General features: G+C 34.3%; 1 long non-coding RNA gene across 1 annotated transcript in view; it reads right to left on the bottom strand.

Moving 5' to 3' along the window:
• LOC148130438 (uncharacterized) overlaps positions 1-20,081 on the bottom strand; it is a 55,216-nt gene extending 35,135 nt beyond the window's left edge. Inside the window, exon 1 of the long non-coding RNA XR_015749969.1 lies at positions 20,009-20,081. This is a non-coding gene — a long non-coding RNA (uncharacterized LOC148130438). The remainder of the gene's footprint in view (positions 1-20,008) is intronic.
• Positions 20,082-20,511: the final 430 nt, after the last annotated feature.

Below are 20,511 nucleotides of genomic sequence, written 5' to 3' on the forward strand. Positions count from 1 at the left end.
CTTGTAGAACTGGAAATTCAGAGGACCAGGGGCTGTGGTTTTTATGTCACCCATATTATAGGGCCATACCAGGTTTCATATGGAATTTTCCTATATTTCTTTTCCAATATGGAGAGAAGATTAAATCAAGATAAAGATAAAGCTCTCTTATATTTGGGGACTCTGATATGATATAAATCTGAGGCTGGTTCAAACACTAAAATTTAGTTATTTACAAGTATACTGTGAGGGAATGCAGGGATTTCTGTTTTACCTTCTGCATCTAATAAACTTTGCCTTTGGAATTGATCTAGCTTGATCTAACTCAAAGGTTATGACGGCATCACTAAAAAAAAAGATTATGATGGCATCACTAGAAAAAACATAAAAATACTTTTGGATCACTGTTTATAGCGGTCTAGTAATACTAGATGAGTTAGTCTGCTATGGTTATGTTGTAATTCAATCAGTAGGTAAAGATATTATCCAAAGATTAGATTCAACCCAGGTATATCTGATATCATCACTTTATCCACTGCGGTGCACATTATTTTATTTTGGAGAGCTACCAATCTTTCCTTGCCCTTGTAATGTTTTTTCTGATAAGTATATAATTGGTCTAAATGTTCAACACACTTTCCCAGCAGGAAGCATTCAGCAGTATTTAAGGAAAAAGAACATTTTTTGTCATTTATATGATGAAATCTAAAAATGTGGCCTGAACTTTATGAAGAGTGGAAGAGGAATCTGCTTATTGATTTTTTTTTTTAACTTGGAAGAAAACAGAATTGTAATATTGTCCTTTGAATGGGAAATTGAGTGATCCAGCAACCCAATAAATTGTTCCTTTTCTTTCTTCATTTCCTCCTTACGTTACATTTCATCCCTTACATAAAAATAATACCATCATTCAACATATTGAATATGTCTGGCTCATTCTAAAACAAAGGAAGCATTCTAAAAGAATATTTTTGACTCAATCAACTGCCACTGATTTTTTTTTATTATTCAGAGGTTTGAAAGGTATTGTAGGGAATTGCCATTAATCTTAACTTCTGAACAAATAAAAAAGTAGGTCAATTCATTATATGTGACATTTTTAATTACTCTGGACAATTAGTTTCAATCATTTAATTTTTTTAGGGTGATCTTCCTTCATACCCTTCTATGAATAGAATCCTGCTGACTTTTAAAAAATAATCAAAACCTATAATTGAGTGACCTAATGACAGCTTCATCTAGTACAATAAATAGAAAATCACATATTTTAAAGATGTGAAATAGCTGTTTCAAAGATCTGTCAGTCAAAATAAAAGTCCAATAATAACATTAATATTCAACTTTTGATTCTCTAGCAGCAGCTGACTGAGATTGTACAAGCTAAGTTTCTAAGGGTTAGAGTTGGTCAGAACTTCAATGTGAGAGCAAAAAGGAATATAGAGAGAAAGAAAAGAAAAAAAAGAAAAGAGTGAGATCATGTTTAAAAGCTAATAGCAAAACCAGTCCTATACTTTGCTAATAAATTTGCATGAAGATAGTCATAAAATGATCTTGATTTGAACTTATAAAAAACAAACAGACTGAATGAATCTACTAAGTGCTACTAAAAGTGTCCTAAATCTCTTAATTGTTTCCAATAAACACCTTTTTCAGCAAAAGTATTTATATATTTTTTTAAATTTCATAGTACATTTGACCTACTCATCCTAAATATATATTCTATTATTTGGTATTATTCTATTATCTGGTAAGTAAATGTTAGTCTACCACCAGAATTATAACCATTATTCTACTGTTTCTTCGAATTCATGTCTCATTTGGCACATGAAACAGGACAATGCATATTAGTCTTGAACACTGGGATCTATCTAACAAAATGAAATTCAATGTAGTCAGGGGTGGGATTCAAAATTTTTAACAACCAGTTCTGTGGGTGTGGCTTAATTGGTGGGTGTGGCTTGGTGGTCTTGTGACTGGGTGGGCATAGCCAACTCAACGTCACTCACATCAAGGCGAGCTTCTCCTCGCCTAGCCTCTCATGATAGTGGGGATGCTGCAATGGTCATAAGTGTGAAAAAAGATCATAAGTCTTTATAGCTAGCTAAGAAGCCTTGCTGAATGTCACTCACCTTGGTTCCTTGTCATTAAAAACTCCTTTCTGGAAGCTCTGCTTCATTATTCAATTATTTCATCAAAGTGCTGATCATTGCATGCCGCCTGAAAGTATTTCCAGGGGAGTATTTCCTCCCAACAGCAGTATAAAAAGCTTACAACAACCTTTCCCCTTTAAGAAAGTACAGGAAACAAAACAAACCTCCTTCAGGGACAGTAAGTCTAGGCTTACTGCCAAGAATGTAATAAGGGTGAAAAAAACAAAAGGAGATTTCTTTTAACTACCGGTTGTCCGAACTGCTTAGAAAGTTAACAAGAGGTTCTATAGAACTGGTCAGAACCAGTAGAATCCCACCCCTGAATGTAGAGAAAAGTAAAGTCCTACACTTAGGCAAGAAAAACCAAAAGTACACATATAGACTGGGTGAAACCAGGCTTAATAGCAGTAAATATGAGAGATATCTTGGAGTCTTAGTGGACAACCAGCTAAATATGAGCCAGCAGTATGCAGCGGCAGTCAAAAAAAGTCAATGAAATCCTAAATTGCATTAACAGAGGGATACAATCAAGATCAAGTGAGGTACTAATACCACTCTATTAAGCCTTAGTAAGACCACATCTAGAGTACTGCATCCAGTTTTGGTCACCACACTTTTAAAAAGATGTTGAGACTCTAGAAAAAGTACAGAGAAGAGCAACCAAGACGATTAGAGGCTAAAACATACAATTAACAGTTGCAAGTACTTGACATGGCTAGTCTAGTGAAGAGAAGGACCAAGGGAGACATGATAGCAGTCTTCCAATATTTGAGGGCTGCCACAGAGGGGAAGAAGTCAAGCTATTTTCCAAACCACCTGTAGGCCAGACAAGGAATAATGGATGGAACCAATGGAACAGCTTACCTTCGGAAGTTGTGAGAGTGTAATCACTTGAGACTCTTAAGAGATTGAACTGCCATTTGTCAGAAATGGTGTAGGACGTGTGTGTGTGTGTGTGTGTGTGTGTGTGTGTGTTAGATGATTTACAAGATTCCTTCCAACTCTGTTAATCTGTAATCGATTAACATATGAAAACAAATACCAACCAAAATGGCATTCCACATCAATTGTCCTTATGAGGAAAACAAAAAGTAGCAGAAGCAATAGGATATTTCTCTTTCCTTACCAAGTCAGAATGATTGTGTATGTGTGTATGTGTGTGTATGTATGTGTGTGCATGCACACGCACACGAGAGAGAGAGAGAGAGAGAGAGAGAGAGAGAGAGAGAGAGAGAGATTTCCACTGAAACCAGTACTGCTAACTAAAGCAGTTACTATTTTATTCATTATGCTACAAACACTAGAAATAGGTCACAACTATTGATTTTGTAATTGGATATTATAAATTTTAACAAAAGTTCAACCTATGAATATCTGATATACAAATATAAATGCAATGCATGCATTAGAGGGGAAAAAGACTTTACCATTCACATTTTTCCACCCATAAAAACCTCAAACATAAATTCTACAGTATATTGTTACATGGACAATCGAAACTATCCATTTAATCCTCTTTGAAGTTATTTCATTAGAAGAACCCTTGTCACATCTCTCCATAACCATTTCCTGGAAGAAGGAAAGCCCTTCTAAGAAACCAGTCAAATATGGAGTTTGTACAACTAGCAACCAATCTTTCTATCAGGAAACCTTGTAGAAGGAACCTAATTTTTGGTGTAAATGTACTTTCTTTCTCTAAGAATATTCCATTTTCTCTCACAAATTGAAAGACAATATCATTCAATTAATAAATGGTTATTTACATTCTAACAGTTGTGCTCCTTTCTTTCTTCACCACACTATTAAGTCTAAACTCTGAATGAAATAAAATGTTTTTCCTTTCAATTAAGCAGCCATTAAAGCTTTTTTTTTAAAAAAAATGTCTACTTAATGAGACTGCATGATGCTAGAATAGTTTACTGTATATTGTCTGGATTTCTAAATGTTTGCTCATTTTTTTCTGATCTTCTTTATCTTTTCTAATGTGCCATACCTGGTGTTAAGGTTACAGGTTGAACTCATGTCCGATTTTTCATACATTCAGCTGATTTAAAACACCATAATACAAAAAGCAACAGTAAAAACAAATAAACATGTGGGAAACATTGGGGGGGGGGGGGGGGGTACTCTTTCATTTATATTTGCAGTGTATTTATACCCACCCTGATTTAGTGCCTGGAAGATGGCCTTCCTGAAGGCTGGCAGTGACAAGACCATGGGGCCAGGAGAATGTTCTTCCTTAGGGATGCTTGTGTTCTATTTAATGAATGGGACTGATGAGCATGCCAGGTCTAGGCATTTCATACCAGTGATAAGTGATGTCCCAAGTCCAGGACACGAGGCATGTATCTCTTCATAGATGGCCTCCAGAATGATGAATTGAACCCAAAAGCCCATTAGTAATCAGTGCCAGTCACTGAGCATATAGTAATGAGCATAAATATTTGAACTTATAACTGTTTCTGCTGCTGAGTAGGTTTTTTTCATAGTGATGGTAGTGCTGATACTAGTGGTAGTGATAATAGAATAACAGACTTTGAAGGTACTTTGGAGGTCTTCTAGTCCCACCCCCTGTTCAAGCAGGAAACCTTATACCATTTCAGACACATGGTTGTCCAATTTCTTCTTAAAAACATCCAGAGTTGGAGCACCCACATCTTCTGTAGGCAATAAGATTGCTTTCAATTTTTTTTTTTAAATAGATTACTTTCCATTTTGATTCCCCATTTCTATCCAAAACTCCAGAGGTGGCAGGACCTAGGTAATCCTGTTTGAACCTGGAAACTAAAGGTTGGAAAGATATCAATAAATGCATACCAGGGTGAATAGACCACACTAGAAATCCAGGGGGGGAGAAGTGGTCTATATTGTTGCCAATGAAATTGTACAGTTTTGTCCATGAAGCCCCCAGGAGTTAAGTTCTACTTCAGGTGTTGGCATCTATTGGCAAAAGCAAAGAAGCTAAATAAAAAAAAGTTAATGATAATTTATATATCATAAATACATGTGAAATTCTCTATTTTGCTTTATTTTTAATTGCTTATGTATTTGTGAAATTTATGGTTAGAGAATTACTTCAGATATTTGTGTTCTCAGCTGTGTCACAGTTTTACAATATCAACAAGCACTAACATTGTGTTTTGGACCCAAAAGAACAAAAGCCAGCTCCCTTGAAATCATGTATTAAGAGTTCATCTGGTCACACCTTTACAGCTGAAGAAAAAGAAATCAATAAAGATCATGTTTTTTTCATAAACCACCTAGTCCCATAATAATTTTCAAGAACACTTGTAAATGCCTTCAAACCAAATATAAACATTTTTACAGCTTTATATTTTAGTCAAATTGGTTTCTATGCTTAGTGCCGATTCATAGATTACAATTAATAGAATCCCCAAAGCATTAGCTTCAAAAAGTATCAGAATATTTAAAATATATGTATATTAAACATGAAGTCCAAATATACTGTATTAGAAGTCAAAACAGAACACTGCCTATAAATTTAAAAAAAAAGCTCTTAAATATGCAATAAACTACAAAACCAGAACAAACTCATTCAGGGAAATGAACCCGCTCAGGAAAAGTAATATCCTGTAGCAAATTATTATAGAGAATTAAAATAAATTAATTAATTTAAAAAGCAATTAAATGCAAATACAGTGGAGCCATGCTAATTTGCACTGACTGGGAGACCCATTGCAAATTACTGAGTTTTGAAGATGAAGTAGCGAATAATACAATGAAACAATATCAAAAGAAAAAAGAAAAAAAATGTTTCATAAATTACACATGGTGTAGTTCCTCCCTTTCATTTATAGCTGGTATATTTATAATCTGCTGCAGCAGCCTTAAAATATGTGTGAATAATTGGATAATTAAGAGACCCTTTTCAAAGAAATTATGTAATAATAAACAAATGTATTATTAAAAAAATGCATAGCTTTGGAAAAGTAGGATGTATAAGGTAGTTATTCATTTTCTGGCCAAGACCGTTGTAGTAGAACAATTTTATATTATAGATAACAAAATTATCTATATACAAAACAAAGTAAACTAAACCTATTACATTTTTGTCTTCTGTCAGAAAAAGACAAATATTGGCTTGGAGAAACTTGGCTCATTTTTACCTTTCTGTCAGTTTTTCCTTACTTTCAAAAATCATTTTAAGCACAAAAGGACAGAATATAAATGTAATAAACAAATTTGCAATAAAATAATTTACTGTATAATAATAGTTTCAGTTGTTAAGTGTGGCAAACATTACAGTCCTACTGTTGCCATCCCATGAGAAAATGTAAAAGCAATGGCAAATAAACTTTTAATGAATAACATTTCCAAGAAATTTAGGATACAAGGGTTTTTCCTATTTTTAAATCTGTGTTACTCCACTTTAAGGTGTATGCTAATACTTCTACCACTCTTGCCTGAAATGAAGATACATTAATAGTTTATAAGGATTAATAAATTAAGCTTAAGTTTGGGGGAGGGAGAATATTTTTATTAACATAACTATAACAAACTGAGTATTCAATAGTTTATAAAGAGGCTAATTGTCATTGCAGGAGTAGAATGACTGAATAATGCCACCCATCTTGATCTCTGTGCATGCTATCCATTGTAACAACACGTAACAACTGAAACTATGATTATACAGTAAATTATTTTATTGTCAAACCATGGCTGGTGTTCAGAATAGAGTTCCATGGTTTATCATACCACCATGAAGTTAAAACCCAAATTTAACTGGTCTGTAGCTTTGACATGGTGATTAAAATGATATAGGAGTCAACCCCTCTCTCCCTTAAACTTAAACCCTTCAGAAACTTCCAGGAAGAAACATGTAGAAATATCAGAGGAAGAAAGAAACCAACATTTGGAATTGGGTCAGATTAATACCTGGAAAATATGCAGAAAGGATGGGAGCAAGACATTTTCAGCTTCTTCCTCTGTTTCTCAATGGAAACAATTTCTGCATATATGGTAATAGAATTGTTGATTGGTACAATCACATGTGCATTTACTTTAAACAATGTTCATATTATATGAATTTGTATTATGCCAAATTGAGACTCTAAGTGGCTTACAATGAATAGAATATTAAATAAATATTAGAGGACATGCAATAACATAACATTACCTCAACTCTGATTGCAGGCTCCAATCAAGTTGCTTTTTAAAAAATACTTTAAAACTATATTGTATATTATGCTTTTCAGATTGGGAGAATCCATGACAGATGTTTTGTTATAAAATTATAAGAATCTAACTAAAGATTAGTTAATCTGTCAGAATAGAAACTGTTTTAATGTTGCACATTTCATATATGCAGTTGGTTAGATTTTGTACTTCAACATGATTAATGTGATATTCAACATGAATATCACATTGAAAAATAAAAATGCTGTTCATGTATCCTGATAAGATAAAAACATCTAGTAATTCTGTCCTTCTATGTTTTTTTTTTCACTCAAGTGCTTATATTTCACATAATGAGCAAGAAAAAATATAGTGATGACTTGAATTAGATCATTTGACAAAATCTGAAAAATCTATTTGCTCAATGTATAAAACAAATGTGTGTTCTTTCCTCCATTTCATATGATGTTGAATAATATTGGCTAGCTTTCTTACTCACGTAATTAAGAAGCTTGCTCATATTAAGTATCAAATTGTACCTGCGGAAAAACTCACACAGGTACAATTTGATACTTAATAAATATATTTTTTAGTATTTTACTGGGGGCATTTATTATGGATATATTCACTTGCATTGTATTATATGACTACATAAACACTCACAAACACACACGAATGCAGATGCCTCATAAAGAAGACATACCATAAGGATCTTTTTTCGGCCGAACAACTGGATTTTTTGCAGCAAAATTCATACTGATCACCCTCTTGAAATAAATGAATAGTATTATATTTGAGCTTTATTCTCAAATCAGACTTGAGTTACTTATTTTGTATGATGCAGAGTTTCCGTTGTTGTAGAGTTGTATTTTTTTTTTGCATCTACTTGTTTCAAAAAAGATATGAGGTGAATTGTTGCCCCCTGCAGGGCTATGCTCCAGGTTCATGCACATTGATAGAAAAATTTAAAAAATGTATTAAAAAATCAAGGCATGGACTCTTTTTAAAATTGTAAATAGAATTGACAATTCTGTACAAGATATCATTTTGAACAGTTCATTTTATTGTGACCTGTTTTTGAATAGTTTGGAACCCATTCCTTGTCTTCACTGTTCCAAAAGCAGAAATGTTGTTTGCATTCAGTTGAAATAATATTATTGTTGAAATGAATAATGGAAAAGAGATAAAGACACAGAGACCTGCTGTTTTATGTTTGATGTCATCCTCATAAATAAACCAGAAGGGTCCCTTTGCAAGGGCAAATGTTTCATATTATTTAGCCAGATCCTTCATCAGAATATATCTGTGGAGCTTGCTGTTTACTTAAATGGAATTACATTTACTAGACAAAATATTTTAGTATTTTAGCCCAATGTGGGGGGGGGGGAGCATAATGGAGTGCATCTCAGGCAAGCCATTCATTAAATGGACTCAAGGAATCAGACAAAATTTATTTGGCAACAGCATGATTTAAGTAAATTTTGAGGATGTATATAATATAACATCCAAAGCAAAAAAAAAAAAAAGCTAGCCCATTTATTGGATTACTATGGAGAGTTTGGACTCTAGATTAAAGACCTACATAAAGACCACATATTTGTAGGATTTTGATCAATTTTCCTGTGGTCCTGTTTATATTTATGTTTGTTTTAATGGTTATTTCAGATTTGGTTTTTTTTAAATTGTATATCATTCAGAGTCAGTTGCTCTGGGCATTGAGTAACTATATAAATTGGATAAAATGAATAAATAGTGTTATTTGTTGCAATGGGTTTCATCATTTTCCTAGAAAGAGGATGCTGAATCAGCTGCTTTCACCTGCTTTAACTCTTGTCATCCAGTGGTCAGGCTTGAGTATCAAAGATTTATTGCCAGGGATCATAATCTGTGACCCAAAGGCTACGTGTGTTCCCCACAAAATTATTGTGTCTAGTTCCATTGCTTGATAAAAATTTGCAGTCAAATTGCACTGTTAAATTATAGAAAAAGGAGAACTATTAAATATATCAAGAGTAATCCTAATATGTTAGTTTATTAATGTAAATCTAATTAAATTTTAGTAAGTAAAAGCAGATTTCTAAACATGTCCCAGCTTGGACATTATATTTTGTGGCAAGATATCCATTAAATACCATGCTTTAGATTACACCAGGACTGTCAAACTTGTGGCCTGTGGCTAGATGAATCACGCTAACCACGCTCACATCCGGTCTAGCAAAGGGGGGAAAAATCATGATATGTCACGTGATGATGCAGTGATAATGCAAATTTGACCCCCCTGAGTTACACCATTATTAACTTAAAGTTTTCAGACCAATTGAATAAAAATATTAAATAAAGTAGTAATTACATATGATCAAATAGACAACACATTTGAAACACTGTACATTTTATGAAGTAAACATATACAGATAGTAGAATTTTACCAACATCTATTTAGATTTTATTAAAACATTTTTGAATAAATTAATCTTTACAATTAATTACACAGATGAACCTGTAACAAATTGGAAATTATGCACGTCATACATAATCTTGTTTAATAGTTTGCATGTCAGACCAGAATTACAACAAGGGGAATCTTTCCACCCCATTGATAAGGTCAGAGCACTTCTTACAATATCACACCTAATTCTGTTCTATTTAGATCAGGCAGAGTGACATAGGTCAAAGCCAGGTGGCTTGGTAGAGAGAACACTAATGGTCAGACCATAAGAAGGTACTATGGACCATTCCTATCTCCAGGCATTCTCAGGGTTAAATGGAATAAATGTTAAATGGATAGCTGTTTTCCATGCTGGCCTGGGATTTAATCTTGTAATGGACTGTCTTGCTGAATAGGAAGGACCTTATTATTCAACATCCTGACCATAGCCAAATGAAAGATTGTTGTCTTCTAATGATATTGCTAAGTACTGGTTACCAGTGCACAAGAGTTTAATGCAATGTGCCAGAGATGATGCACAATGTCTGGCAGGTCATGGGTGTACAAATGAAAAAGAGCATATTATCACATTATCATTATAACCCACATTAGGGCATTCTTAGATGAAGAGTAATTTTACTGATTTAAATAAATGATTAAACACATTAAGATGGCTTTACTCAGAAGAGTTTACATCCTGTCACAATATCTGTAACACCATCAAACATCCAGGTGTGCCTATGCCAGTCCTTAGAAAGGACGCACTAGGTAGACAAAAATGGCAAACCTAGTCTGAATGTCTGGCTGACTATGCAATGAACAACAACAATAAATTTATTAGCATGTTTTTTTTCAATATTTGGATCATATTAATACTTTGAAACTCAAAATCCACACAGTCTTTTTAATATAAATTTACTTTTACATGTATCATTTTGCCATTCAATCATAACTTGTTTTAGAATTTATCTGAATCTAATCTAATCTTTCTTTGTATAATATGTATTTTCCTCATTTATGTATTCATGGCATTTGTTGCTGGCTCTTGTTCTTGATCTCCAATGCTAATTCTTCCATTTTCTTCTTGACACTTCAGATCTGCAGTCATTGTCACGTTTTTTACTCTTCATTTTGTTTTTTATTTTTGCTTTAGTTATTGATTATACAGAGGTTTTACCTTCCAAAATTTTTATTTGCTGTTGTAACTGTTCAGTTTTGTATGCCATCTTTAATTCTGTGATATTCCCCAAGGTCGCCAAGTTGGCTTTCCTAGCTAAGTCAGGACTTGAACTCATGATTTTTTTCCTTGGCTCTTTGTATGTTGGATTATTCTGTTATGAAATAAATGAAGTATTAAACTTTGATATTATTTGCTCACTAAGATTCCTTCATATACTATTACAACCCAAATGAAGCTCTGGCAATATTCAGGAGCAATATGCAACAATATGCAAACTCCAAACAGAGTCAAATATTTTTTGACAGATATATAAACTCTGAAATTAAGCTCCACTAAATTAAACAGAACTTATTCTTAGAAGAATACCAGTAAATGCAAAACTGCACATCGAAGTATCTGTACTGACAAGCAAGAATAAAATGCACTCCCTGCAGTTATTCCTTTGACCAACTAATGTTAACAAGAAAGGCTTTTTTGTGAGAGTCACAGAGAGCATTTGGATTTGGTGTTTAGATGGCACATTTTGTTTGCATTTCTATTGTGTTGGGTTTTTCCTAACATTGTAATCTGCAGTCTACTTCTAAGTTCTGCAGCCTCTAATGTTGAAAAGATGCAGATTTCCAAGCAATACAATTAGCATCAAATATGAAACACTTCATTATTACTGACGTACTGAGTCATGTGATCTGTATACTTAGAAAATCTAAATTAAAAATGAACAAATGGTCCATTTCCCACCCCACTTCCCAAAATGTATTTTTATCAGGCTACAGTTACCTGCACACTTGAGTTATAATAGAAACAGCTTTTCCCATCCTCTTCCTAATCTATTCTACAATAATATTAGCAAGAATCCAGGTCTAGAAATAGAAAAGAAATTCAAAGAACAAAAAAGAAATAAAAATACTATGTGATGCACTTACTTCTGTATTTGGACAATTAAGAAATATTTATTTTGCATTTTTACTGTTTCAAAGGAGTGTCGTTTGGCTTACAGTAGATATTAGTCTTTTATGTTATATAACTTCTTCAATTTTATTAGCAGATTTTGAATTTAGAAAAGACATAGTGATAAAACATGATTAACCCTCTGATACATCTACACCAAAAAATTACAGTTTTCTGCTTGTCAGGCATTAAATGTTGAAGAATCTGAAAGCATAAAAATGTAATGAAGTATACCAAACTTGATATATTGAGAAAGGTAACTCTGACATTGAGTTTACATGCCCTATATGTAAAATATCATGGGAAATTATATGTGGTGTCTTTAATTTATTTTAAAAAACATTGCAGTTAATTCATAACACAATCCAATATATCAGTCATTAGCAGAAATTAATGTTGCTAAGTTCATTGGGCTGGACAAAGAGGTACGGGACTGCCATATAAACAAATTAAATCTTTACTTAAGTTTTCTCAGTTTGACAATAAGTAGATATGGGTATAGACATGGTATGCCTGTACGTATACTTTGTTAAGATATTATCAAGAAAGATTGAGACTTACATCAGTAGTGAGCAATCTAGATTGCTTCAAATCTAATCCTATATATCTATACCACACTTAAGATGGCTACATTGACCACCATGATCCAGGTGTCATTCCATTTGGCACTTCTCAGTTGTAAATAACCAGTTCTTATTCTACGGCTTCATGTACTTGATAAAATCACATTGTGGACTTGTATACTTTTGATGAGCTATCCACATCATGACTCAATACTTCCAAGAAGAAGCAATCTGAATGATATGGATAATCTATGTTCCCTGAAGCTTCATTTGAAGCAGTACAGAGGGATAAAGATTTGCAAAACAGACTCATGTGCCTGGGTATTTAACATGACTTACATGATACAATGTTTGGCATTCTATTACATTCTACTTATAAAATGCAAAGGTTGATTCCCAGTTGATTCCAAGTGAACCCCAAAGAAACTCACCAAGCTACCCTCATCTGAGGAGTATGAATAAGGTCAAAACTATTCATATAGTACCTAACTCCTGGTGATCAGTATAACTTAAAACCCTAAATAGGATATAAGTTATAAATATAAACAGCCTTCTTTCACAAGAGTGAAGTAGGTGTAATGTAAAACCCCACACACAAGGATATTACATATTATTATGTAACATTTGTATCTGTCTTCTCTGAGACGTTAAGGAAAGGTAAAGTTTATATATCATTATAATAGAAATTTAGGGTGGCTTTAACATATCTACTAAGCAGGCATGCAGAAAGTGAGGGTACAAAATATATTGTGCTTCAATAATTAGACTTTCATTAATTGTATGCAGAAGTCCTCAATGCTCTTTGGGATTGGTTGCTTTCTTGCAGACATTTCATAATCAGCGCTAGCAGGGAGTGAAGTTTGGTCTCACTTTGTATTCTGTCAGTGTTTGTGGGAGTGGTCTTGGTGGTCTTTAGTTGTGCTGTTTACTGTTAGCTTGTTTGGCAGTTCCTTGATTGGTGTATTATTTGCTTCTTGTCTGTTGGTCTAATTTAATTTTGGTGTTAATTTCTATTTATCTGGGTATTGATTGCTAGTGAGGACATGTTTGGGTCTTTTTGTTCCCTTTTTGGCTTGTTGATTGTCTCCTTTGGATAGTTTGTAGATGTTGTTTATGTTTATGTGCCTATTAATGGCCATTTTATAAGAGTGCCAGACTTCCAGGAATTCTCCAGTGTTTTTGCATTTGGCTTGGTCTAGAGCAGTGGTTGCCAACCAGTGGGCCGGGACCACTGATGGTCTGCAAGAAACTTTTGGTGGTCCGCAGAGAAATGTCACCCCCAAAGCACCTCCCAAAAGCAATTAATCCAGGCTATGCGGGAACAAAAGGCTGAGCCTCCCACATGGCCCGTGGGAACACAAGGCTTGCATAGCTTGCATTGTGAACAACACAAGGTAGTGAGGGGAGGGGGAAAAGATCGAGAGGGGAACTTGCCCTACTAACCCCATGCACCTGGCCTGGCCACCAAGCTGCTTCTTTCCGCTTCTTTCTTTCTTTTATTTATTTATTTGATTTGTCAATCGCTTACAAGATAATAGGTATAAGTATAAACATAGTTATGAATACATGAAATGGATACATATAAGAACAATAAGAAGAAACTATAGGACAGGGACTGTAGGCATGTTGGTGCGCTTATGCATGCCCCCTACAGACCTCTTAGGAAAGGGATGAGGTCAATAGTAGACAGTCTAAGGTTAAAGTTTTTGGGGTCTGGGGAAGAAACCACAGAGTCAGGTCGAGTATTCCAGATATTGACCACTTGGTTGCTGAAGTCATATTTCCTGCAATCAAGTTTGGTGTGATTAACCTTGAGTTTGTATCTATTGTTTGTTCTTGTGTTGTTATGGTTGAAGCTGAAGTATTCATTGACAGGTAGGACATTGCAATGTATGATTTTATATACTATACTTAGATTGGACCAATTTCTTCTGCTTTTGGTTCTTTGCAAGGAAAGCAGCAAAAGTCTTTTTTTTCTCCCCCAAACTCTATCGGAAATGAGTCTTTGGGACCCTGCAAGGCATCTTCCTCTAAGAGGCTGCGCCAGCAATGAGTCATTCTGGCAAAGACTCATTTCTGCTTCTGCTGCTTTCCTTGAATGAAGCCAGAAGTCTCTCTCTCTCCCCCCCTCTCTCCCTGAGAATGGAGCTGGAAACAGTATCCTGTGATCCCAAATAAAGAGTGATTGATCGGTAAGAAAATGGGATGGGGAATTTTCCTGCAGACTTTTTTGGGGATTTTCCCAGGGTCTCTGGTCTGTGGGATTTAAAATTATGAGTTTGGTGGTCCCTGAGGTCCAAAAGGTTGATGACCCCTGGTCTAGAGCAGGGCTGTCAAACTTGCAGCCCATGGGCCAGCTGCACAGTGTGCTGGCCATGCCCAAATCCGGTTTAATGAAGGGGGGAAAAGTGATGCTGCCGTGATAATGCGAGTTTGACATGCTTGTTGATCCCAGTTTCCCTGTTAAAATTATGATTAAGTCTGTCTATGTATTGTGAAATTAAAAAGCTTTCATCATCTCCTGCAATCGCCTGAAGTTCCAAAGATAGTCTCACTTTTACTCTGTCTATTCTTCTAAAACAAATACAGTTTAATAAGAAAAGAGGAGGGCAGCTCTTTATAAACGTACATTTTTGACAACTATTCCCACAGTTTTAGCAACTTGCAAAGCAACCAAATAGAAAATTAGATCTAGTGGGAACAATATTTCAAAACTAAAGGTTCACTGTTGTGGTGAATATTTTGATTTATGTCAGATTTGCTGCTGAGCTCCATATGACAAGACTTCAGAAACATTATTTAAAATAAAGGTACATGGCCAGTTAATATCTCCATTTCCTCCTCACAGTTCTCCCTATGTAAGCATTTTACCACTTGGAGCACTTTGTTTTCTTTATGCAATCCACAATGCAACATGCATGCATTTATTTACCAGATGCTGAAACATCAGTGGGAAAACTTTGAAGTCTCTGTGCATATGTTTCCAGGCAGTGGTGTCTACATTAATATCTTTGCCAGAAGGACTCTCAACAAAATGGATCCAATAAAGGATTTGAATTGAACATGAGCCTTTAATACAATATTGAACACATATCTTTAAAAAAAAAAAAAACACTGCATTGAGCTCTAAGCAACACGAGCAATGCAAAGTGCCCACAAAGTGCTTCAGAGATAAAAGCAGTCAGGTGCTGAATTGACTCTTTTGAACAGAAAGTACTTTTAGATATTCCTCTTCACAAATTATATGTGTGATAGCTGAACAACACAGTTCTAGATAATGAATGTTTTCCATTTAAAGTAAACTGTTCTAAGAAACAAATGGGAAGAACAAAAGAAAGATCATGTACACGTGGGTTAATTCTTGCATTTGAGAGAAAGACAGCACACTATATTGTCATTGCCATAATGTGAATCCTGCATCACAGATGATAGTAGAAAAGCAATTTACTCCTAATTCAAAATCTGCTTCAGAAAAGAAATTTTATTTGATTCTTAAATATTTAGTCTCTGGAATTGTTATTAAGGATATGCATTTGGGGGTGGGGAATGGGAAGAATATAAATGGGATGGAGAACTATGCAAGTTCTTAGTGAAAGACTTGAATCTTAAGAGACTTAATATACATGGATTAACAGGAATCAAATAAATATAAAGGACAAGAGAAGATTCTTTCCTATGATATAGTATCCTAAAGATTTCAGTTTATCTGCAGTCTAATCAGAAAACAGTATTGCAAGTGAACATCTTCCATCTATCTCAGCATCATCTTTCACCAGAGCCATTATTAAGTTATATCTGAGTAACTAGCAAAATTTTAACAGTAAAAATTTTAGGAATGTAATATAATTTTTACAGAGAATAGAAATTTAACCAAATAATGGTGAGTAATTAAGAAATGCCTGCTATTAAAAGTGACTTCACAAGAGTCTTATAGCTTAAGTTTAACTGTTGTTGTAAAAGGTATATTTAATAGTTGTAGATGTTGTTTATGTTTATGTGCCTATTAATGGCCATTTTATAAGAGTGTCAGACTTCCAGGAATTCTCTAGTGTTTTTGCATTTGGCTTGGTCTAGAGCAGTGGTTGCCAACCAGTGGGCCCGGGACCACTGATGGTCTGCAAGAAACTTTTGGTGGTCCGCAGAGAAATGTCACCTCCAAAGCACCTTCCAAAAGCAATTAATCCAGGCTATGCGGGAACACAAGGCTGAACCGCTCACATGGCCTGTGGGAACACAAGGCTTGCATAGCTTGCATTGCAAACAACACAAGATAGTGAGGAGAATGGGGGAAAAGATCAAGAGGGGAACTTGCCCCACTCACCCCAATATATATATTGTAACGACCTGGGTAATGGGCTGTGTGATGACCTTCTGAGTTCTGTTGTTGTGACATCCTGGGTCTTTTGCTGTAATCTCCTGGGTTGTTGGCTGTGTTGCAACATCCTGAGGGTTTGTGGTGTAACCGCCTGAGTTCCGTGATGTGATATCCTGAGCAGATGGCTATGATATAACGTTCTGGGTTTTGGTTTGGCTCCGAGTTTGAGGAAGCTTTTACTGACAAAGATAATCTAATTAAAGCACTAGGTTACCTGTGGAATGTATGCTCAATGATGCTCCAATTAGTGATTGCATTCATTCATTTGCATTTGCTCCAGTTTCTAGTTTCCACAAATTCAGCCATAGCTGGTTGACTACTCACTAATCAACTGCTATTTATTTGATATTGAGGAATGTGTACCATGTCTCACATGTCTAAAATGCACAGTACATTTTGGAGAAATTCCCTGCTTTTCTAATATTTGATTTTCCATTAATAACTTGTCTGCTTGGTTTATTTAAGCCAATGTCAGCAGACAGTCATTCCTTTACAAAAGAAATCTACCACAGGCAATGATGGACTGGCACTCATAGTATTAAAATATAAAATTGGCTTTTTAACTTAAATAATCAAAAATATTTTTTCCTCATAAGATTAGCTAATTCTGGAAACTTATTATCTTTATTGATCTACATTATATCTCCACCAAGGATAGCTCATCTGTGATGTCTCTTCTACTGAACAAGGCATTTATCATTGCAAAGGAACAGAAGGAAATAACTATTGGCTCTTACATATGATACACATAGTTGGCAGACTAGAATACTGATTAAATATTAATCATATCAGATACATTATTTTTGAAATAAATATTTAATTGGAATGGGGGATTGATGGGGGAAAAAAGAAATGAATGAGCAAGTGAGTGAGTGAGTGAGTGCATGAGTGAATGAATGAATGAATGAATGAGGCTTCAAGCTTATTTTGAAGTAAATATTTTGATCAATTCATCACTGTCACCAAGTAAAAGTCCCCTGGGATGTTCAAGTTCCAAACAGTGAGAGGTGTCATGTACTTTTCATAGTTTTCAATCTGACAAAGATTGAAAGGCTAAATGAAAAAACTGCCAGTCTTACTTAAATATTAAAAAGCATGACTTTCCCAAATGCTGGTGCCAACATCAACATGACTTTGTTTTGAGATATACTTGACTGACAGGTAACCCATTTTGTTTTCACTCATTCTTATTATATTAAACATAAAAAATGAAAAATATTCAAAGCAGAATAACTATAAATTGGTCAGTTCTTCTACCCACACCTCAAACTTATTTATGATTTTTTAGGATATATATCCATTCTCTGATATATGCAAATAGGACAGGTGATTAGACAGGTTTACTTAGGACCACAGTTGGGCTTTGAATAGCAATCTACCAATGATAGTTGGTTACCTAGCCATTATTCTTTTAGCAAGAAACAAAAACATGTTCCCTCCTCAGAGGACAATAAAACATTTCATTTATTATTTGTTTATTTGCTAGACTTGTATGATGCTCTAATCAGTTCTTGTCTATAGGTCTGTGGTAGGGGGACATTTTTTTATAAAAAAAAAGTCAAGATAGTGGATAATCTTTAAACAATTGAAGACCTTCTATAGCAAAAGAATATATAGAGTTTCTTTATGAAAAGAATATACAGAGCTCAATATGTAAATGGACAAAATGAAACAACAAATAATATAGAATAATAAAGAATGGCAATTCAGATCATTTTTCATAAAATCAAATCAAAATTCTTATTTCTGTCTAGCTTCAACTAGTTCTACCTTGCTATCTTTTGTCTGGCTCTCTAACTATCTTTTTGATTGGGATTTTAGTAATCTGGCTTTGAACTAGCCTGAGAAAATAGTTCCAAATCAAAAGCAAAGATTCCCTTATTTCTTTTGAAAAAGTCACTTGAGAGAGGAATCATGCTTTAGAGTTTTATTTTTCCAATCTTTAATTATTCCTTCTACTCTCTAGATTAATAATTCAGATTAAAGTTTTTCTTTAACTCATTTGTATCTGAATTTTTTCAAATGAGACATCTAAACCATACTTTTCAATATTTCAAATAACAAACATTGCTAATTTTGTTACTTAGAAGCTGCAATCAATCTACAGCTTATGGACTCCAGGATACATAGTTGTGTAACGAACAGTTAATTTTTTCCCACATGAAAATGAATTTCCTGGATGTGATTAATAACTTTCAGATTGACCAGCCAATATATAAAGCTTTGTCTTTTTACATGATTGAAAAATGATGCTTTAGATGGGGTGGGAAAAATCACAGCACGAAGACAAGCAAAATTTACAGAATTTAATAACAGAAATAAGATAAATGTTTAAAGTGTCAAAAATACTTCAGTCACAGCTTGCAATAGTGTGACTCAATACTAACCATATTATAATAAAAGTGCTGTGATCATCACTCACAACACACATATTCAACAATGGGTGCTAGAGGAGGGAGGATTGCATTTTTATGCAATAATATGAAATCATTCCATTTATGTTCTAGGCAAAGATGTGTATTTTTGAAACAAAGAAACTCTAATTTGGCTTCTTATTCATCTAGTGATGTTTCTATTCATCTAGACCGATGTTTATTATTAGAGGTGAATAAGGATGACTGTTATGTATGATTAGTAAAGTAATTTCAGATTAATGAGGTCGTAAAAGGACAATTAAATAACACACTTCTTTTCATATCCAGATCATTTGGCTCATCTCTGGGGGAAAAAAGAGACTATCCAATTTGTATGCAACCATTTAGTGCAATGTTTGCTGAATGGCCAAGCTTTCTACAAACAGCCTATATAATAATTTGTTTTAATTGACTTATTTTTTTAAAAAATATGACCAATAAAACCTGATATCAATTACGTGAATATCTATTGCATAAAATATTGTATAAAATATTGTATAAAATACCCTCTATTGTGAAGACCATTTTTCTATACTGGGCTCTAGAGACCTAATATCCACAATTAGGTTTTTAGGGCCCAGATTGATACACCATCCCCAAATGCTTAGGCATCTGTTCTGTTCCCACTACACTTCAGTCTGTGTGCAGCTCGACATATCGCTAAACCCACCTATTTTCCAATAAAACAGACATGTACATAGATCTGAATGCTATTGAACAGGATGTGGTGAAATTGGGGAAAATAGGGATACATACAATGAGAACCAAATACAAGGTAGACAGTATTATGTTACTGCTGAACATAACAATTAATAAATACAAGCAATTTAAATCTCACCAGTGATGATCTGTGTGGGATGTGAGTTTGTCTTTGGATGACCATCTGCTTCTGCCTTTTCCAAATGCTAAAGGAAATGGAGCCTGACTTTCCAGCATGCACTTGTTTGAGAGTGTGGGCTGATGGGTAAATGGATGAGATCAGCTTCAAACAACATACTTGGGAAATATTTGTCTCTCTGGACACTAGATGGGGCTAGAGGGCAACGACAGTATATAAATATCTTATGGTATGGCCTGACAGCATCCTTAATTACTTTCAGCTATTATTTATTTAATAAATAAATCCTAATGCATTAATGATAATATACAGCTATTATATGGGCAAAATAGTTTGATAGATGCTTTGTGTCTAATGACAGTTAGGAACTCAATAGTGTTGCATTTCCAGAATCTAATATCATATAAAACTGATTTCCCCCCCACCCCTTGCTGACTGTTCATGACGCATAATTCATTAATGTCAATCATCTTTTGGTTAACATTCTAACATGTCAGCATTTT

This window comes from Notechis scutatus, chromosome 5 (assembly GCF_049901735.1).
Source record: "Notechis scutatus isolate UNSWTSFEM ecotype Mainland chromosome 5, rNotScu1.2, whole genome shotgun sequence".
In the NCBI taxonomy this organism is placed as follows: Eukaryota; Metazoa; Chordata; class Lepidosauria; order Squamata; family Elapidae; genus Notechis; species Notechis scutatus.